This window comes from Bufo bufo, chromosome 8 (assembly GCF_905171765.1).
Source record: "Bufo bufo chromosome 8, aBufBuf1.1, whole genome shotgun sequence".
NCBI lineage: Eukaryota > Metazoa > Chordata > Amphibia > Anura > Bufonidae > Bufo > Bufo bufo.
Genome location: NC_053396.1, coordinates 207,058,710 through 207,081,790, shown reverse-complemented (window position 1 = coordinate 207,081,790; position 23,081 = coordinate 207,058,710). Strand labels below are relative to the sequence as shown.

The window sequence follows — 23,081 nt, the reverse complement described above, 5'->3', positions numbered from 1 at the left end:
GTGGTACAGTGTCAAATGCTTTGGAGAAGTCCAGATATACGACATCCATTGATTCGCCGCTGTCAAGTCTAGAACTTACCTCCTCATAGAAACTGATTAAATTAGTTTGGCATGACCGATCCCTCACAAAGCCATGCCTATATAGCGTTATTTGATTATTTCCGTTGAGATGCTCTAACATAGCATCTCTCAGAAAACCTTCAAACTGTTTACCCACAACAGATGTTAAACTTACCGGCCTATAGTTTCCAGGCTCTGTTTTTGGCCCCTTTTTGAATATTGGCACCACATTTGCCATGCCCCAATCCTGTGGGACATTCCCTGTCAGTATAGAATCTGCAAATATCAGAAATAAGGGTCTGGCTATGACATTACTTAATTCCCTTAGAATACGGGGGTGTATGCCATCCGGTCCTGGCGATTTGTCTATTTTAATCTATTTAAGTCGCTGTTGTACTTCTTCCTGGGTCAGACAGGACACTTTTAATGGGGAATTTATTTCAACATTCAGCATTTCATCTGACAGTTTATTTTCCTCAGTGAATATACTGGAGAAAAAAATATTTAACAGCTTTGCTTTCTCCTCGTCGCTCTCTGCGACTCCCCCCTCTTTAAAGGGCCGGACACCTTCAGATTTATACTTTTTAACATTTATATAATTGAAGAACATTTTAGGGTTAGTTTTACTCTCTTTGGCAAGTAATCTCTCGGTCTCTAGTTTGGCCGCTTTTATTTGTTTTTTACATGTTCTATTTTTTTCCTTATAGTTTTTCAGTGCTTCCATGCTGCCCTCCTGTTTTAGTGATTTATATGCTTTCTTTTTGTCATTTATTGCTTTCTTTACAGTTCTATTTATCCACATTGGTTTCTTTTTGTTCCTTAACCTTTTATTCCCATACGGTATGTACCTCTCACAATGAGATTTTAGGGTGCTTTTAAAGATATCCCATTTTGTGGCTGTATTTTTATTTTTGAGGACTTTGTCTCAGTTAGTTAGGCCTATGGCCTCTCTTAGTTGGCTAAATTTAGCTTTTTTGAAGTTTGGTATTTTGGTTCCTCCCTGTAGAAACGGAAGGTTATTACTTTATGGTCACTATTTCCCAGGTGTCCCCCGACCTGCACATCTGTTGTTCTGTCAGGTCTATTGGTTAATACTAAGTCCAGTATGGCCGTCCCTCTAGTCGGGTCCTGAACCAGTTGGGAAAGGTAATTGTCTTTGGTTATTGCCAAGAACCTGTTTCCTTTATGAGATGTACAGGTTTCAGTTTCCCAGTCTATATCTGGGTAGTTGAAGTCCCCCATAATAATATCCTCATTATGATCTGCCGCCTCGTCTATCTCGTTTAGTAGTAGATTTTCTGTGGACTCTGGTATATTAGGTGGTTTATAGTAAACTCCTATTAGTAATTTATTGTTGTTTTTAGCTCCATGTATCTCTACCCACAGGGACTCCACATGTTCATGTCCCTCACTTGTATCTTCTTGGACTGTGGGCTTTAGACAGGACTTTACATAAAGGCAGACCCCTCCCTATGATGAATAATTCTGTATATCTGGAGGCCTGAACGTGTCCGGAGTGACAAATGGCACAAGATTTTTCATACTTTTTAGGCCTCTTTCACACTACAGTATGTCGATTTCAGTGTTCTGCGTTCCGTTTTTCACGGATCCGTGTTTCCGTTTTTTTGTTTCCGTTGTGTTTCCGTTTCGGTTCCGTTTTTCCGTATGGCATATACAGTATACAGTAATTACATAGAGAAAATTGGGCTGGGCATAACATTTTCAATAGATGGTTCCGCAAAAAACGGAACGGATACGGAAGACATACGGATGCATTTCCGTATGCATTCCGTTTTTTTTGCAGACCCATTGACTTTAATGGAGCCACGGAACGTGATTTGCGGCCAAATATAGGACATGTTCTATCTTTCAACGGAACGGAAAAACGGAAATACGGAAACGGAATGCATATGGAGTACATTCCGTTTTTTTTGCGGAACCATTGAAATGAATGGTTCCGTATACGGAACGCAAGAAACGGCCCGCAAAACGAAAAAAAAAAAAACGGTAGTGTGAAAGAGGCCTTAAGGATACCGCCACACAAGGCAGATTTTCTTTTGTGGCGCAAGGACGAAATTGGCTAAAGTCTCATCCACTTCTCTGGTACAGCAAAATGCAGTGGATTTTCCGCACACAGTTTCACGCAGACAATCCACAGTGTATCCGTTCCATGTAGATGTAACCTTACTCTTCATATCCCCATGATCTCTTCCTGTAAGCTGATAGTCTGTACACATTGGGGGTGCAGGTTATATATTTTTTTAAGTTGTCCAAAAATATACATTAAAAGAAAATCTATTTAGACAGGTGTACTGTATTTCATAATAAAGATCTAGTTTATTGAAAATATCAGTCCACCCCACAGTTATTCCATGACCACATACACACATGATGGTTTTCTACCTCCCTTCCAAATATCATCTCAATACATTTGTGTTTTTCAGATGACATTTATTGATGGTGATTTTAGTATAAGAAATATCTGCTACAAGTTTAAAGCTTTAAAAAAAAATCTCTATTCTTTGATCAGTGGTGATGTTCTTCATTCAGCTCCTTAGGGAGCAGGGGAGAACATGGGGCCCAGCTTAAGTTTTACATAGCCCTTAAGGGATGGTGTCAAAACGGTCATGTCAGTCTTCTCTCCACCAGGGGAGGAATGTGAACAAGTGGGGGCTCTTGTTGAGGGATGGTGGTGGTGTGAACCAGCACATAGAGGCTCCATTTTGTAAATTTTCCAATGGGACCACTTCTCTTTTTCCATCAGTTCATGATGTCTCTGCTCACAGATCTTATCTTCTCTATAAAGGAGAACACTCTGTCATCACACCGGCTGCTGGGAAATATTCTCTCCATCTCTGGACAAGTCCTCTCATCTCCAGGGACGTGAAATCTAGGTGTTCTTATACAATGGCTGAATCTACCCTGTGATGTCTCTCCATATTATTACTGGTTTTGACACGTTCTTCTTCTCCCTGGTCCGGCATGATGTTGTTGGTTTCTGCTTCTTCTGATGTTATTTGTCAGCCATCTTTCACGTGGATATTAATTATATCTGTTGGCTTAGTTGACTCTCCACCTCCAGACCTTCGATGACAAATTCCGGCAAGGGGATGACAAATATGTATAAACCTAAAATTACAAGAGAACCTTGTCACTACACATATCATCCTCACTAAGCGGCTGCTACACATTTACAACATTGGACTGAAATTGAAGTGAGCTATATGTAAGAGCCCTGGTGCCAATGAGTAATACAGATGGAAAAAACTCTCTGGCACGCTCCCTGCCATCAGCTGGGTATGTGCCTAACGTCTCACTCCATGTGGCTTCAGCTAAATACCAAACTCTTGTTCTCTGGAACTTCTAGTGTCACGTGAGTTCTGCATCACACAAAGCAATGTAGAGCACTGCAGGATAGAGCACATTAATGCAGTGAGGCCAAATAGATGACTGTTAAAGGGACAGTGTCTGCAAAAAAAAATCTAAAGCAGCAGCACATTCAGTATGCAGAACATAAGCTGACATTAGCCATCACTGACAATTCACAGTTCAAGAATACAATCCATTGGAAGGGGGAGAATCTCCATCTCATGACAATCCTCATCAAAGCACCCCACCCACAAGATTATGTCCAGTCCTTGTCACACCCACCACAAGGATTAGGTCTTGTTTGGTCACCTGAGTTGCCGCATCAACCAGGTGGATGTTTGTCAGTCCCTTATCATTAACTTGGACAAAGTTGCTTGTCCTCAGGCCTAGGTCTTCTGTCTAGGTCTTGACTATCCTGGTTTTGGGCTGATATGAAGGTGCGCTTATTGGTGTTCCTGGTGACACTTTCGTTGATGCACGGCTCTACAAAGGAAATTTATGTCAGGAGCTGGGACCCATCAGGATTTATCAGCATGTCCTTACATTACAGCAGTATAACATACATGTAATAGAAAAATACTAGATAACATGAGGGCTTCTCACCTAGCTCAAGATGTTTCTGACCCATTTTCTCCACCTTAGAACAGAAGATGGCTTTGGCTTTTCCTGTGAAGAATTAAAGCAGATGTAGTCAATAAAGAAATCTCTACACTGTGTGCACAATTATTAGAGAAGTGACTGTTTTGACCACATCATTATTTTTCTGCATATTTTCCAACTCTGTATGAACTTGAACACTTATTGGATTGAAGCATCAGGCGATGTGTATTTGTGTAATGAGGGATGGTGTGGCCTAAGGAGATCAATACCTTATATCAAGGTGTGCATATTGAGGCGTGATCATAGAACCATCAAATGTTTGGTTGCAAATAGTCAAAAGGGTCGCAAAAAATATGATGAGAAAAAAAGATGCAAATTAACTCCCAAATATTTGAGAAGAATCCCACGTGAAGAGACCAGGAACCCATTATCCTCCAGTTATGTCACATTCCAGAACTGCAGCCTCCTTGGACAGAAGGTCAAGGTGTTCGCAGACATGTCCAAGGTAAGGAAGCCTGAAACCCCACCACCACTGAATAAGATGTCAAGACTGTTTTATGGTTTTATGGACTGATGAGATGAGAGTGACTCTTGACGGACCAGATGGATGAGCCCCTGGCTGAATCAGTAATGGGCACAGAGCTCAGACACCAGCAAGGTGGAAGTGGGGTACTGCTATGGAATGGTATTATGAAAGTTAAGCTAGTTGGACCTTTTTGTGTTGAAGATGGATTTAAAATCAACTCCCAAACCTTCTGCCAGTTCTTAGAATACACTTTTTTTTTTCAAGCAGTAGTGAAGGAAAAAGTCTGAATCTTTCAAGAAAGCAATGACTTTTATGTAGGACAGTGTTCCACCGCATGTATCGAAGTACTCAACTGCATGGCTACCCAGTGAAGATGAAAGAATGACATGGCCCCTTACTCGCCTGACCTACACCCTGAGAACTTGTGGGCCTTCCTTAACCAGAGATTTACAGAGAAGGAGAACATTCCATCTCTCTAAGATTAAGAACCTGGCTCCATGGATTGAAGGTTTATGACTGTTACTGAAAAGAAAGGGGGATATACTGGTCAATGATTTATTTTTATTTATTTTTTAGAAATGTTAGAAATTATTATTTGTAAAGTTTGAGTTGTTTGTTCATAATTGTCACTTTAACAGATGAAAATAAACACGTGAGATAGAAAATGTCCCTTTTTTCGTTTAGTTACAAAATAATTCTGCACACACAGATATTCGCCTAATGAAACCAAAATCTGACTTTCTTGAACATTCAGGTTTGAAGTTTATTACCATTTTGAATTGACTGACAGAGCTGGAGTTGTTCAATAATAGAATGAATCCTCAAAAATACAACTTGCCTAATAATTGTGCACACAGTGTAATGTGAGAAAACTGTAAATTGTTCTTGGTGTTTGTAATACAGGTCAAGTTCAGAACGATATTGCTGAAATTCTTAATTGCTATGCTGTTTTTATTTTATTAAAGGTATACATCGAGAGGACACGTTTTGGCCCATCCAGCCTTCGTCAGCTACTACATAAATGTGATACACAGTCTGAAATCACAGTTACAATTGCCACGTGAAGTGACATCAAACGCATAAACGGGGCTGTGTTAATAAGACACACAAACCTGATAGAACCAAGTTTGTGGGAAGAACACATGGAATCAGGCCAAAACATAGGAAAAAAATGTGCGTTATGTCTCTAAACAATCCTTAGTATATCATCACATCAAGGAAAGATACCGCAAACTTCTAATGGATCCATATATCCAGACTATGTTACCTGGAGGAAGCTGCCTGAAAGTATATAACAAAATAAAATATCACTTTACGTCAAATGTGTAATCTCATATCCTCTATTACGTCCCCTGGATTGTAATGTACTTAGTGTATGTATCCAATAAGCCTCTCTTCGCATCAGATGGTTTTTCATATCACCGCCGTTTCTCCGTCTTTTCACCTGTTCCAGAATCTGGAATTTTAACTGAGAAATGTAGTGGTGATATTGATGAAAGTGAAATGGTAATGGCAAGAAAAGGTTTCCTGTTCGGGATGGTCGACTTATGTTTGCAGATGTGATCCCTAATTGATTGTATTGTTTTCTCAATGTATAACATAACATGTATATGACATGTGTGGAGTCACAGGTAAAAAATCCACTCACTTTGAAGGCTCTCCCTGTGTGAGGGCGGAAAAAGAAGTCTCCCTTAATGATATGGGAACATTGGGCGCAGTGCAAGCACCGAAATGTTCCATTGCTCTGACCACTCAATGTGCTTTGCCGTGAGACCAGTTTCATGCTCCCAATATCAGCATGGACTAGCTGGTCACGATAAGTGGGATTACGCTTATTGCAGATTAAATTCTATTTTTGGATAAGATTTACCTAGAAGGGGCCAATGTCTGCGAACAATCTGGTCAAAGAGTGTGTTAAAAGGGTGAAATATATGGATAAAGGTTATACGCGGGTTATCAGATTTTTTTCTGAGTATGTATTGTCTGCATGGAATCAGTCGTAGCAGTTAATAGGACCTATATCCCCTTTGTTTAAATCCATTATTTCCATTATGTCCATTATTTCTCCTACCCTCAGTTCCTGTGTCTGGCAATCAGACACTATGCGTCTCATGTTCTGTGCATGGGATTTCAGAATGGCTCTCTTTAACCCCTTAACTCAAAATGCTGTGCATGTACGGCGGGGGATGCTGTGCCAGAACGCATTCTGCCGTGCATGCACGGCGGGCTGATTGGGCGGGTGCAGGAGCTGCGCCCGCCTGATCACTGTAGAGGTCCGCAGTCCCTGGTAGCCGGGCCCCTGCTGTATCCGCCGACATCGCTGTTTACAGCGTTGCTGGAGGATTAACCCATCAGAAATGACCGCAACATAATAGTGATTTGCGTCGGGTGAAGGAGCGCATCGGGTCCCCGCGCTGCTTTGGCGGGGACTAGAGTTGAGCGAACACCTGGATGTTCGGGTTCGAGAAGTTCGGCCGAACTTCCCGGAAATGTTCGGGTTCGGGATCCGAACCCGATCCGAACTTCGTCCCGAACCCGAACCCCATTGAAGTCAATGGGGACCCGAACTTTTGGGCACTAAAAAGGCTGTAAAACAGCCCAGGAAAGAGCTAGAGGGCTGCAAAAGGCAGCAACGTGTAGGTAAATCCCCTGCAAACAAATGTGGATAGGGAAATGAATTAAAATTAAAATAAAAAAAATAAAAATTAACCAATATCAATTGGACAGAGGTCCCATAGCAGAGAATCTGGCTTCACGTCAGCAGAGAATCAGTCTCTTCATGCCATAGCAAAGAATCTGGCTTCATGTCAGCAGAGAATCAGTCTCTTCATGCCATAGCAGAGAATCTGGCTTCATGTCAGCGCAGAATCTGTCTTCATGTCATAGCAGAGAATCAGGCTTCACGTCACCCACCACTGGAACAGGCCACTGTCACATATTTAGGCCCCGGCACCCAGACAGAGGAGAGAGGTCCCGTAACAGAGAATCTGGCCTTATGTCAGCACAGAATCTGTCTTCATGTCATAGCAGAGAATCAGGCTTCACGTCACCCACCACTGGAACAGGCCACTGTCACACATTTAGGCCCCGGCACCCAGGCAGAGGAGAGAGGTCCCGTAACAGAGAATCTGGCCTTATGTCAGCACAGAATCTGTCTTCATGTCATAGCAGAGAATCATGCTTCACGTCACCCACCACTGGAACAGGCCACTGTCACATATTTAGGCCCCGGCACCCAGACAGAGGAGAGAGGTCCCGTAACAGAGAATCTGGCCTTATGTCAGCACAGAATCTGTCTTCATGTCATAGCAGAGAATCAGGCTTCACGTCACCCACCACTGGAACAGGCCACTGTCACATATTTAGGCCCCGGCACCCAGACAGAGGAGAGAGGTCCCGTAACAGAGAATCTGGCCTTATGTCAGCACAGAATCAGTCTTCATGTCATAGCAGAGAATCAGGCTTCACGTCACCCACCACTGGAACAGGCCACTGTCACATATTTAGGCCCCGGCACCCAGACAGAGGAGAGAGGTACCGTAACAGAGAATCTGGCCTTATGTCAGCGCAGAATCTGTCTTCATGTCATAGCAGAGAATCAGGCTTCACGTCACCCACCACTGGAACAGGCCACTGTCACACATTTAGGCCCCGGCACCCAGGCAGAGGAGAGAGGTCCTGTAACAGAGAATCTGGCCTTATGTCAGCACAGAATCAGTCTTCATGTCATAGCAGAGAATCAGGCTTCACGTCACCCACCACTGGAACAGGCCACTGTCACACATTTAGGCCCAGGCACCCAGACAGAGGAGAGGTTCATTCAACTTTGGGTTGCCCCGCAATATAATGGTAAAATGAAAATAAAAATAGGATTGAATGAGGAAGTGCCCTGGAGTAGAATAATATATTGTTAAGGGGAGGTAGTTAATATCTAATCTGCACAAGGGATGGACAGGTCCTGTGGGATCCATGCCTGGTTCATTTTTATGAACGTCAGCTTGTCCACATTGGCTGTAGACAGGCGGCTGCGTTTGTCTGTAATGACGCCCCCTGCCGTGCTGAATACACGTTCAGACAAAACGCTGGCCGCCGGGCAGGCCAGCACCTCCAAGGCATAAAAGGCTAGCTCTGGCCACGTGGACAATTTGGAGACCCAGAAGTTGAATGGGGCCGAACCATCAGTCAGTACGTGGAGGGGTGTGCACAGGTACTGTTCCACCATGTTAGTGAAATGTTGCCTCCTGCTAACACGTTCCGTATCAGGTGGTGGTGCAGTTAGCTGTGGCGTGGTGACAAAACTTTTCCACATCTCTGCCATGCTAACCCTGCCATCAGAGGAGCTGGCCGTGACACAGCTGCGTTGGCGGCCTCTTGCTCCTCCTCTGCCTTCGCCTTGGGCTTCCACTGGTTCCCCTGTGACATTTGGGAATGCTCTCAGTAGCGCGTCTACCAACGTGCGCTTGTACTCGCGCATCTTCCTATCACGCTCCAGTGTAGGAAGTAAGGTGGGCACATTGTCTTTGTACTGGGGATCCAGCAGGGTGGCAACCCAGTAGTCCGCACACGTTAAAATGTGGGCAACTCTGCTGTCGTTGCGCAGGCACTGCAGCATGTAGTCGCTCATGTGTGCCAGGCTGCCCAGAGGTAAGGACAAGCTGTCCTCTGTGGGAGGCGTATCGTCATCGTCCTGTGTTTCCCCCCAGCCACGCACCAGTGATGGGCCCGAGCTGCTTTGGGTGCCACCCCGCTGTGAACATGCTTCATCCTCATCCTCCTCCACCTCCTCCTCATCCTCGTCCTCCTCGTCCTCCAGTAGTGGGCCACATTTGTACCTGGCCTCTGGTGTTGCAAAAAACCTCCCTCTGAGTCACTTCGAAGAGACTGGCCTGAAAGTGCTAAAAATGACCCCTCTTCCTCCTGGGCCACCTCCTCTTCCATCATCGCCCTAAGTGTTTTCTCAAGGAGACATAGAAGTGGTATTGTAACGCTGATAACGGCGTCATCGCCACTGGCCATGTTGGTGGAGTACTCGAAACAGCGCAACAGGGCACACAGGTCTCGCATGGAGGCCCAGTCATTGGTGGTGAAGTGGGTCTGATCCGCAGTGCGACTGACCCGTGCGTGCTGCAGCTGAAACTCCACTATGGCCTGCTGCTGCTCGCACAGTCTGTCCAGCATGTGCAAGGTGGAGTTCCACCTGGTGGGCACGCCGCATATGAGGCGGTAAGCGGGAAGGCCGAAGTTACGCTGTAGCGCAGACAGGCGAGCAGCGGCAGGGTGTGAACGCCGGAAGCACGAACAGACGGCCCGCACTTTATGCAGCAGCTCTGACATGTCGGGGTAGTTGCGAATGAACTTCTGCACCACCAAATTCAGCACATGCGCCAGGCAAGGGATGTGCGTCAAACCGGCTAGTCCCAGAGCTGCAACGAGATTTCGCCCATTATCGCACACCACCAGGCGGGCTTGAGGCTCACCGGCAGCAACCACTCGTCGGTCTGTTGTTCTATACCCCCCCACAACTCCTGTGCGGTGTGGGGCCTGTCCCCCAAACATATGAGTTTCAGAACGGCCTGCTGACGTTTACCCCGGGCTGTGCTGAAGTTGGTGGTGAAGGTGTGTGGCTGACTGGATGAGCAGGTGGAAGAAAAGGAGGAGGAAGCTGAGTAGGAGGAGGAGGAGACAGGAGGCAAAGAATGTTGCCCTGCGATCCTTGGCGGCGGAAGGACGTGCGCCAAACAGCTCTCCGCCTGGGGCCCAGCCGCCACTACATTTACCCAGTGTGCAGTTAGGGAGATATAGCGTCCCTGGCCGTGCTTACTGGTCCACGTATCTGTGGTTAGGTGGACCTTGCCACAGATGGCGTTGCTCAGTGCACACTTGATTTTATCGGACACTTGTTTGTGCAGGGAAGGCACGGCTCTCTTGGAGAAGTAGTGCCGCTGGGAACAACATACTGTGGGACAGCAAGCGACATGAGCTGTTTGAAGCTGTGTGTGTCCACCAGCCTAAATGACAGCATTTCATAGGCCAGTAGTTTAGAAATGCTGGCATTCAGGGCCAGGGATCGAGGGTGGCTAAGTGGGAATTTACGCTTTCTCTCAAATGTTTGTGAGATGGAGAGCTGAACGCTGCCGTGTGACATGGTTGAGATGCTTGGTGACGCAGGTGGTGGTGTTGGTGGTACATCCCATGTTTGCTGGGCGGCAGGTGCCAACGTTCCTCCAGAGGCAGAGGAAGAGGCCGAGGCGGCAGCAGCAGCAGAAGAGGCCGAGGCGGCAGCAGCAGAAGAGGCCGAGGCGGCAGCAGCAGAAGAGGTAGAAGGGGGAGCCTGAGTGACTTCCTTGTTTTTAAGGTGTTTACTCCACTGCAGTTCATGCTTTGCATGCAGGTGCCTGGTCATGCAGGTTGTGCTAAGGTTCAGAACGTTAATGCCTCGCTTCAGGCTCTGATGGCACAGCGTGCAAACCACTCGGGTCTTGTCGTCAGCACATTGTTTGAAGAAGTGCCATGCCAGGGAACTCCTTGAAGCTGCCTTTGGGGTGCTCGGTCCCAGATGGCGGCGGTCAGTAGCAGGCGGAGTCTCTTGGCGGCGGGTGTTCTGATTTTGCCCACTGCTCCCTCTTTTGCTACGCTGTTGGCTCGGTCTCACCACTGCCTCTTCCTCCGAACTGTGAAAGTCAGTGGCACGACCTTCATTCCATGTGGGGTCTAGGACCTCATCGTCCCCTGCATCGTCTTCCACCCAGTCTTGATCCCTGACCTCCTGTTCAGTCTGCACACTGCAGAAAGACGCAGCAGTTGGCACCTGTGTTTCGTCATCATCAGAGACGTGCTGAGGTGGTATTCCCATGTCCTCATCATCAGGAAACATAAGTGGTTGTGCGTTAGTGCATTCTATCTCTTCCACCCCTGGGGAAGGGCTAGGTGGATGCCCTTGGGAAACCCTGCCAGCAGAGTCTTCAAACAGCATAAGAGACTGCTGCATAACTTGAGGCTCAGACAGTTTCCCTGATATACATGGGGGTGATGTGACAGACCGATGGGCTTGGTTTTCATGCGCCATCTGTGCGCTTTCTGCAGAAGACTGGGTGGGAGATAATGTGAACGTGCTGGATCCACTGTCGGCCACCCAATTGACTAATGCCTGTACCTGCTCAGGCCTTACCATCCTTAGAACGGCATTGGGCCCCACCAAATATCGCTGTAAATTCTGGCGGCTACTGGGACCTGAGGTAGTTGGTTCACTAGGACGTGTGGCTGTGGCAGAACGGCCACGTCCTCTCCCAGCACCAGAGGGTCCACTAACAGCACCACGACCATGTCCGCGTCCGCGTCCCTTATTAGATGTTTTCCTCATTGTTCCCGTTCACCACAATTTTGAGAATGGCAAATTTGGGAATAGTTTTTCAACCCAGAACAAAAACTGTGCTTTTACGGTCACTACAAATAACTTGACCAGCTAAAACAGTACAGATTTGGTTGAATAGAAATGTGAGGCCTGTTTTTTTTTGCGCTGTGTGACAGGTATAGGTTTAATCACAGAATCAGACTTCTATCTGCACGGTAGCGTGTGTGTTAAGTTTTTCTGAATGACACTATCAGCACCTTGAATCTAAGATATCCTTTTTGGGATAGATTTCAAGTAGGCCTGATATATATAGCATAAACTACTTATTTTGAGAATTGCAAATTTGGGAATAGTTTTTCAACCCAGAACAAAAACTGTGCTTTTACGGTCACTACAAATAACTTGACCAGCTAAAACAGTACAGATTTGGTTGAATAGAAATGTCAGGTCTATTTTTTAGGCGCTGGGTGACAGGCTCAACTTGCCCCTGATGTAGTATATGGCCAAAAAATAACCACACTATTGATGGTTAAATGCACTTGGGTGACACAGGCTCAGCCTGCACCTGATGTAGTATATGGCCAAAAATTAACCACACTGTTGATGGTTAAATGCACTTGGGTGACACAGGCTCAGTCTGCACCTGATGTAGTATATGGCCAAAAAATAACCAGACTGTTGATGGTTAAATGCACTTCGGTGACATAGGCTCAGCCTGCAGCTGATGTAGGATATAGCAAAAAATAACCACACTATCGATGGTTAAATGCACTTGGTGGTAGCTTGTGCTGGCGCACCACAAGCCACAAAATGGCCGCCGATCACCCCAGAAAAAAGTGACATAAAAACGCTCTGGGCAGCCTAAAAAAAGTGAGCAAGTCGATATTAGCACTTCCATGATCCACAGCTGCAGATCGATCACAGAATGAAGTCTTTTGGAGGAGTTAATCTGCCTAATCTCATCCTAACGTCGCAGCTGCAACCTCTCCCTATGCTTCAATCAGCAGTGACGTGCAGCGCTACGTGACCCAAGCTTATATAGAGGCTGGGTCACATGCTGCACTGGCCAATCACAGCCATGCCAATAGTAGGCAAGGCTGTGATGGCCTCTTGGGGCAAGTAGTATGACGCTTGTTGATTGGCTGCTTCGCCAATTTACCCGGACTTTTATGAAAATGTCACGGACACCCCAAAATTCGGTACGAACCCGAACTATACAGTTCGGGTTCGCTCATCCCTAGCGGGGACCCGATGTGTGACAAGGCAGCCCAATGCCGTGCAGAGGCTGCCCAATGCCTTGCACGGCATGGGGACCTGCCTTCTACGGGTGTCCAGGAGATCCAGCCTCAGGCCCGTCTCCTAGGCAACATGTCCAGCCTCAGGCTGTGTCTCCTAGGCAACCTGTTAGTGTATGACTCTGTGTAATACACTAACAGGCAATGCATTACAATACAGATGTATTGTAATGCATTGTAGAAGGGATCAGACCCCCAAAAGTTGAAGTCCCAGAGTGGGACAGAAATAAAGTTAAAAAAAAAAGTTTAAAAAGTATTTTCAATAAAAGAAAATAAAGTTTTAAGTTAAGAAAATAAAAAAACGCCCCTTTCCCCTGATTTTATAATAATAAAATAAAAAAAACACACATATTAGGTATCGCCGCATCCATAACGACGGGCTATATAAAAATATCACATGATCCACCCCGTCCGATAGACACCATAAAAAAAATAAAAAAAACTGTGTAAAAAAAAAAGCCATTTTTGTCACCTTACATCTCTAAAAGTGCAATACCAAGCGATCAAAAAGGCGTATGCCCCAAAATAATACCAATCTAACTGTCACCTCATCCCACAAAAAATGAGCCCCTACATAGGACAATCGCCCAAAAAATAAAAAACTATGGCTCTCAGACTATGGATACACTAAAACATGATTTTTCAAAAATGCTTTTATTGTGTTAAATAAAATAAAAAAGTATATATATTAGGTATCGCCACGTCCGTAACAACATGCTCTATAAAAATACCACATGACCTAACCCCTCAGGTGAACATCAAAAAAAAATAAAAAAAAGATGTCCAAAAAACATTTTTTTGTCACATTACATCACAAAAAGTGTAATAGCAAGCAATCAAAACGTCATACGCACCCCAAAATTGTTCAAATCAAACCGCCATCTCATCCCGCAAAAATGATAACCTACCTTTTTTTTATTTTTTATTTATCTTTATTTTTATTTTAGAAAAAAACATGAAGTTAATACATAACCAATATTAATCACATTAGTGTATAATATATAAAAATATATCACATAACAAATCACGATCATGTATATAATATAGAAATCATAGACATCCCTATAACCCACCCCACCCCCCCCATTGGCTGTCGTTCCCCTCAGTTCAATCAAGAAAAGCATAGGACACAATTACTTATTTCTACGTGGCTCTGCGTGCAACTCTCCGATTCCTTTCGATCTCTTCATATATTTTAATTTGCTGAAAGTATAGAGCCCACTCCCTTGACGAGGGCTGGGAGACAGAGCCCCAATACCTGACCAATATAGCTTTCGCTACCATCAATCCTCTCATCCAGATCTGTCTAACGTAGGGGGGAACTTCTGTTTCTGAACCATAATCTCCAAAGATCACTATCAAGATCCCCGGGTTATAATTCATTGAGGATTCCTTTTGTAAAGCAAAAAAGACCTCATCCCAAAATTTTCTTACTTTGCTACAGCTCCAAAGCAAATGGCCATAATTCGCATTCACATATCCACATTTAGGGCAACAACAGTCCCGATCCCTATTTTGGGGGAACTTTCCTTGGGTTTTGGGCGTATAATACAGTCTATGGAGGATCTTAAATTGAATTAATCTATGAGCACTGGAAACTGTCGCCTTTCTCACGTTCCTATAGATAGTGGGCCACTGTAAAGGAGGGCAGTTCAACTCTTGCTCCCACTTACTTGGACTTTTAAAAGGTGTTACAGTAGCCAGTGCCCTACGACGTTTAGCATATAAACTAGATAATTTCACCCTCTCGTCCTTCTGAGCGTCACAATAATCAAAAAATATATTATCTTGTGGAAAAATACGGCCCCTATTCCTAGAGGCTTCAAATATATGTTTCAAACGTGCGTACATGAATAAATCTAATGGTGAAGTATCGATTAAACCAAATTCCAAAAGTGATTTAAAACGACCTAAGTAAAGTAGGTGAGACACCCTATTGATGCCTTTACGTGACCAATAACCGAAATCTGTAATTTTGCAAAATTCCTCTAGCCCCCCGTTCCCCCACAGCGGGGTGAAGACAAACGGGCCGGGGACTTTAAGGATCTCCTTCAGCCTATTCCACACCCTCTGTATTGAGAAAGGGATCAACAACGACTTCCTCATTCCCATAATACCTGTTTCCAAACATGCAAAAATATTATCTATTGGCTTATTAATAACTTTATTCAAATAATGTGTGAGTAAACTCTCTTTCCAATTACAGCACCGCTGAATCTGTGCACAAAAATAATAACCCTGAAAAAAAGGTAATGACAGCCCACCATCTTCCTCCGACAGCCATAGATATCTCTGCTTTATACGCACCCTCTTCCTGCCCCAAATTAAGTCGTTAATCAAGGTCTCCAATCTATGAAAAAAGATATCGTCAATCCAAATAGGAGAAGCACACATTGGGAACAGAACCATAGGCAAAATAATCATCCTGATCAGTGCGATTCGATCTGTCTGTGCCAGAATCAATTTGCGCCAAGTACCAACTTTGATCCTGACTTTATCCAGCACTGGGGCCAGATTGAGCTCATAAAACCTACTTATTGGAATCCCGATCTTAACCCCCAAATAGTCTAAGGTATCATCGGGGGCCAAAACACGGACTCGGGTCCCTACATCTACAGCTTTCCGGTTCAGCGGGAGGAGCGATGACTTTATCCAGTTGATCATATACCCTGATAATTTACCGTAGTGTTCTATTACCTCTATAACATACGGGAGAATTTTACAACCCTGGTCCAGAAACAGAATTACGTCATCTGCATATAGGCTTATTTTGTCGCTCACTCCCGCGACCCCAAAGCCCTCTATGCAATTATCTAGACGGATCCGACAAGCCAGCGGTTCTATAAAAAGAGCGAAGAGGAGAGGGGACAGGGGACAACCCTGTCTCATCCCTCTCCGCATCATAACAGGAGAAGTACCAATACCGTTGATATTAATATATGCAACCGGCTGTTCATATAGCATTTGAGTCATTTCCAAAAAAAGTTTCCCAAAACCAAAATAAGACATTGTAGCCCACAAAAAAGACCACTCCATCCTGTCAAACGCCTTTGCGGCGTCTAGTGACAGGATGGAGTGGTCCACACTCCCCCCAACAGACAGGTTCAGATAGACCCTATATATACTCGTATGTATTTGGCGACCCGGGATAAAGCCAGTATGGTCAGGATGTACCAGACCGGCTATAACCCGATTCAAGCGACTAGCCAGTATTTTTGCGAAAATCTTATAGTCGGTATTTAGGAGCGATATAGGTCTATATGACCCCACATCGCATGGGTCCTTATCCTTCTTCAAGACCAAAACAATCACTGCCTCTCTAAATGATGGTGGTAAAGAACCGAATGCGCAGGATTCATTAAAAACCTGAAGAAGGATCGGCAGGAGTGATTTGGCATGGTACCTATAGATTTCAAACGGCAAACCATCTAAGCCGGGAGATGAACTATACTTAAAGGGAATCTGTCACTAGCAATTTACCAATTTTTTTTTTTCATGAATCCATGTTTAACAGAGTACCTTTTTTCCATCTGTCTGATTCTTTTGATTGTCAGTCTTGTCATTTCTTCAAAAAATCGATTCTTGAGATATGTAAATGACGCTGTAAGGAGCCCAGAGGGGCGTTCTTCTTTCTCCACGGTGCCCAGGAACGCCCCTCTGAAGTGCCGTGCCCGCCGAAATTTGAAATCTAATAACGCCTCTAAGTTCATCTAAATCGCCTCCCAGAGGCGCGGCTAAGTGCTCAACACCCCCCCTCCTCAGCGCCGCGCTCTGCGGCAAACACCCCGATCCTCCTCTCGCCGGCATCCCAAATCCCGATTTAGATGAACTTGGAGGCGTTATTAGATTTCAAATTTAGCCGGGCACGGCACTTCAGAGGGGCGTTCCTGGGCACCGTGGAGAAAGAAGAACGCCCCTCTGGGCTCTTTACAGCGTCATTTACATATCACAAGAATCGATCTTTTGAAGAAATGACAAGACTGACAATCAAAAGAATCAGACAGATGGAAAAAAGGTACTCTGTTAAACATGGATTCATGAAAAAAAAAAATTGGTAAATTGCTAGTGACAGATTCCCTTTAAGGAACGGGAGAATCGCCTGAAGTTCCTCCAAAAGAATGGGGGAATCCAACATTTTTCTGGCTTCAATAGATAACTGGGGGAGCGCCAGTTGTTGAAGATAGTGATCCATGTCAGAACGACTAACCATAGACTCAGATTTGTATAGAATAGAATAATATTTCACGAATTCCTCTCTAATCTCCTCTGCTGATCTCACTCCAATTCCCTGTAGATTCCTAATTTCTTTTATACTGCTATCCTCTCTCTGGTTGGCCACCAAACGAGCCAAAAACCTGCCCGTTTTACCAGACTCGCAAAAACGATTTTGGCCCTGAAATAAAAGCTTGTGTTGTGCTTTTTTATATAAAAGTGTCTTAAGCTGAGAATTAGCCTCCTTTATTTGGGTGATAAGTTGCTCCCTGTGACAACCAATCAATGCGGCACGCAAACTCCTTATTGAGTCTGTCAGTTCTTTCTCCCTTCGTCGTGATTCCTTTCTGAATCTATGGATTTTATTAAAGTACAAACCCCGAATGTGGGCCTTCAACGCGTCCCACACATAATGTATGTGTGTCGAACCAACGTTGAAGCCCCAAAATTCCTGAATATCCTGATCTACTTAGGATTGCTCCCCTATCACCTCAAACCAATGTGGGTTCAATTTAAAAGTTTTTACGGAGGATGGAGCCTCCGTAAACACAATCAGAACTGGGGAGTGATCCGATATTCCGCGAGGTTCATACTTCATCCTCAGGACGCGACCGCACAGATCCCGACTTGCAAAGGCCAAGTCAATACGGGACATAGACCCGTATGACTGGCTAAAGCAAGAGAAGATTTTTTTATTGCCATAGAGGTGGCGCCAGATATCCACCAGCGCCAGCTCTTGGCACACAGCGATCAAGGGAGACCCACTGCGACCGCGCCCAGCAATTGAAGAAAACCGGTCCAACTCAGGGTCTGGTACTGCATTAAAGTCACCTGCCACCAATAAGGCACATTGATTTTTGGTAGATATATATTGGGCTAGATGAGAAAAAAACGTTGATTTAAATGGCGGGGGGACATAAATAAACGCCAATATCACCTCCTGCCCTTTCCAGTACCCATGAAGAAATACGTATCGCCCTTCTTTATCAATGGTACTATCTAATGGTTGGAACTCCATCCCACGATGGATATATACACTAACACCTCTTGCATAGGCAGAATAACAAGCATGGTACTCAAGAGAAGCCCATTTCCTTTTCAATGTATAAATCCTATCTTCTGTTGCGTGGGTCTCTAGTAGTGCCACAATCGCAGGCAAATGACGGACCACAAGATCAAATACCACCGTCCTCTTCACTCTATCTCCCAACCCTCTCACATTCCAACATAAAATGTTACATGACATATCATATACGAAGAAATAACCCCCATCTCAGCGGGGGGGCACGCACAGCCACGAGACAGAGAACGGCAGCCAATCCCTCCCTTAAACCCACCCCCCCAAAAAAAACCTGCATGGTTGACAGGGCATTTTACAATACCCATCAACCCCTCTCCTTCCACCAAACCCCCCCCCCCCCGCCACCTCCCCTCATTAACCTCCCTCCTCACCACCAGGGGTGTACACAGAAATCATTGTGCCCCATAGCAAGAATTTAGATTGGGCCCCCATGCCTGTTCCTAGTCCCTCCCACTATACGCCCTGGCTCCTCTCACTACTCTCCCTAACTTCTCCCCTGCCCCATCTCGTGCAGCAGTACTTTGCTCTACAAATTGGCAGTACTCACGCTGGAACCCAACAGACCTATTATAGTGAATGGGATCCGGTAGGTTCCAGCAGTGTTCAGCATATATTGACAAAAATCTGGGGCATTACCTGATGTAACACCACCCAACTTTCCTGCTGTCCAGCATGGCACATGCACATGAGAAAAGACATGAGAAAAGTTTGATGAAGTGAGTGTCCCCCTTCCCCCATCCTCTGTGTCATGCAGGACAGCTGGGAGACACTGACATTACTCGCTATCCTGCATGACACGTGTGCAGAGACAGGAGTCTCTGGGAAAGCTGGGTGAACCCCTCCCCCCTGCCTTTCCATGGTCTTATTATCTGCATTTATGCCTTGCAGGATCCATGATGTAATAGCACCCAGCTTTTCTGCTGTCCTGCATGGCACATGTGGGGAGACATGAGAAAGCTGAGTAACACAGCTCCCACCTCCCCTCATATCTTCTCCTGCCTCTGCACTTGTGCCATGCAGGACATCAGGAAAGTGGAGTCACATTACATAATGTAGTGACAACCAGCTTTCCTCCTGCTCTGAATGGCCTATGTGCAGAGGAATAGCCTGGGAAAGCTGAGTGACCCCCCTTCCCCCACACACACACCTCTGCACTGTCCTCACCTACAAGTCCTCACTTACTTCATTACTGGTTGTGGCAATCCAGAGGAATCAGGTGGGGGCGGAGCTAACAGGCAGGAGGCGGAGCTAGGAGGCAGGGCTAGCAGACGGGAGACAGTTAGGAAGATAGACGGGGGCGGGGCCTCTCCTCCACTGCAGGGCCCTCCCTTCCTCACGGGCCCCATAGCAGCTGCGTGGTCTGCCTATATGGTCAGGACGCCACTGCTCACCACCTCTTCATACTATTTCATAAACCCCTAGAATCCAACCATTGCGCCGCCTCCACATGTGTGGGAAAAAAGCAAACAGAATCGTTATGTACCACTCTTAATTTAGCAGGGTATAACATTGAGTACTTAATCTTGGCTGAAATCAATCTTTTTTTAACCTCAAAAAAAGATCTTCTTTTATTTTGTGTCTCTCGGGAGAAGTCAGGGAATATTAATATCAGGTTACCATCAAAATATATTTCTGATACTTCTCTTTTACGTCTAAGAACCCAATCCCGGTCTTTTGAACAGACAAATTTTGCTAGAATTGCCCTAGGGGGGGCACCTGGAGGAGGTTTTTTAAAAGGAATTCTGTGGGCCCTTTCCACACAGAAGGAGGATACGTCGTAATCTGGCCCCAAACTTTCTACCAACCACTTCTGAATAAATTTTGACGGATTATCCTGTTCAACCCCTTCTGGGAATCCCACTAATCGCAGATTATATCTACGAGATCTATCCTCCAACTCTACCACTTTCCTTCTTAACCAGGTGCGATCTTCATCTACTTCTTCCAGTCTGTTCTTTAATACCCCATTCTCTACAGTAACTGATTTAACTGCGATCTCCAATTCCTTAACCTTTAATCTCAACTTCGTCACTTCATCTCTTATTATGGTAACGTCCCCTTGTACTAGTGCAAGGGAAGAGGTCAACTCTGCAACCGAGGTACTAGTGGCATTTACCACTCCCAGAATATCCTGCAGTTTATTATTAATGCTCTCAAAGCCTTCACTATGGGAGGAACTGGTCTTTAGTATACCCTGCTCCGGCCGGTCCGTATTATCTGAACCTGACTCAGCCTGAGGTGCCGATCTCTGTACCCCCCCTCTAGTTTTAGGTGGAGGGGACTTCAAAAATTTATCAAGTCGAGCCTGTGGGCTACCCCCTGATCCACCTTTTGGAGAGGTCAGACCACCTGATTTACGATATTTTGGCGGCATTTTTATATAAGTCAATATATTGCAACTACGTAGAAAATCCCAACACAGCAATATCTCATATAAATAAATAACGAACACCACCCATCAATATTTACGGGACCCAATAGAAAAAGGAGACAGGTAATAGTGGATATACACAACGAGCAGAAAAGAAAACGCTGAGTCAGTATATATATCCTTCAGAAACCCCAAGTAAAACGCAAACTACCTGGTAACTCCCCCCAGAAAGCAAGATAGAATATAATGACCAGCAATTATGTAACGACCATATATATATAGATGAAACAAAACCCAGTTGGGCTCTTAACAGATTGAAAAAAGCAGAGTTAAAAGTCTGTGTCCCAGGAGCAGGTGCAAAGAAAACAGGGTACTCAGTAGGCGCACCCATTAAAGTTCAATCTGCGGACTCCAGGGTTTGGTTTTTTCAGCCACACAGAAACAAAATCGAAATGGCCCACGAATTATCCAACTGGCGACTGAGGTTATCCGGAGGGCCAGTCCATCCAAAACTAAAAAGGAGAGAGTCCAGAAGACTGTAAAACGAAAAAGGCCTTTATTGAGAGTATTTGTTCCTCTATGGTTTGCACAGAAAAGGGGGGGCAGTTCACCTGAGTCCACAAACCTCGGATTCCAGCGACACAGCGGCTCCCACAGATGATAGCCCCAGGTCTCGTAACTAACTGCAAACCATAGCAGATACTGGCACAGCAAGCCGGGGATCAACAAATTCGATATCGGGGTGGAACACCCAATTCATCCACAAGGCATCTGGCACCGAACCCCCTGCTTCACCCACGGTAGCCGGAGCCCCGTTTATCTGGTATCTTACCCGCTCCGACACCCAGCACCTCGCAGGCAGCCAGAGAAGATGCAGCTGATCACAGCAAGAAACGGGCATCCGGTGAGGAGTCGGACGGGCCAGAGCAGACAGTATGGATCAAGCCGCAGGTAAGATCAAGCAACAGGCAACAAAGGGCAGGGTAAAGCAAGCACCGGAGTGTACCGGATAGCTTACCAGCTCCAGCACCCAGCGCCCAGCACCTCCAAGGCAACGGAACACCTTAGCGTTGATCCCAGCAAGTCACAGCAGTCAGTCGGCAGCAGGTAGCAGGAAGCAGGTAACAGGACGGAACAGCAGGCAGCAGGTCGGAACAGGCAGTGTACGGAAGATCACCACAGGCAGCAGGCGGCAGGGTAAGAAAGTTCTAACTCCCATCTAAGCCATCAGGAATCGGCTAGCCAGGTCTGGGCAGGGGGCGGCATTCCTAAAGATCCAGGTCGCATCGAAGAGCTCGGCGAGGCGAGGAGAGAGAGGAGAAGGCAGCCGGAGGAGGAGCGCGGCACACCTACATCATGCCGCTACGTGTTGACATCCTGTAAAACAATTGCCCAAAAAAAAAAAAATAAATAGGGCTCTCAGACTATTGAGATACTAAAACATGAAATGATATTAGTGTATACAATTTTAATAAATAAAAAAGTATACATGTTAGCCTCCCGCTGCTGCAAGTTAGCCTCCACAAGTGCTTTCACGACACCTTCCATTTTGTCAAGAGACACTGGTTGTAATCTCGCTGGTTTGATGTAAAACATACAACCGTGCCCGGAAAAACTAAAAATTTTCGGCCTTTATGCCAGCCTCACTGCGCTTGCCCGCATCCTCCACCAATTGTGGGGATTCGATCTGATAGGCAGGTTAGCGGACGCAGTATAGAGGCAACAATAAAGTCTTTGAATTAAACAGTTCAGTGTTTAATCACACATTAAGTAAATGACAAAACAAAAAGTCAGTTTCAAGGAAAACAGTCATCTTGTGATTCTGGTGTTCGTTCACACCATGCAGCAACGAAAAAGTCATTGGACAAAGCAGAATCCACCTGCTTTCACACCAACAAGGTAGGAGGCCTTAATCCAGGCCCAAATTCCCAGGTCCCAACACAGAGACTGACAGAGCTCCACTGTCAGAGAGGAGTAATCCACACCACCTGACAGTGCTGCCTGTGTTTTATAGCCCAAAACCAAGACACGGCCTGGAACGTGGGGAGTAGTCACCCACCCAGCACTTTGACCAACCATCCACCCATCCAATCATATATCCATTTACCTTGTTCGTAGCACGGATCATGTCCTGACTTTCGCTAATTCCTCTGCCTCAGACTACAGGGTGAATACGGTTGCTCTTAAGTAGTTTGATCTGTGGTGGAGAAAAGAAA

At 45.5% G+C, this 23,081-nt stretch overlaps 1 long non-coding RNA gene across 1 annotated transcript in view; it reads right to left on the bottom strand.

Moving 5' to 3' along the window:
• Positions 1 to 17,546: 17,546 nt before the first annotated feature.
• Positions 17,547 to 23,081, bottom strand: part of LOC120977035 — a 17,694-nt gene continuing 12,159 nt past the window's right edge. The window contains exons 2-3 of the long non-coding RNA XR_005773812.1: positions 19,677 to 19,683; positions 17,547 to 17,678 (exon numbers count right to left, since the gene is read on the bottom strand). This is a non-coding gene — a long non-coding RNA (uncharacterized LOC120977035). The remainder of the gene's footprint in view (positions 17,679 to 19,676; positions 19,684 to 23,081) is intronic.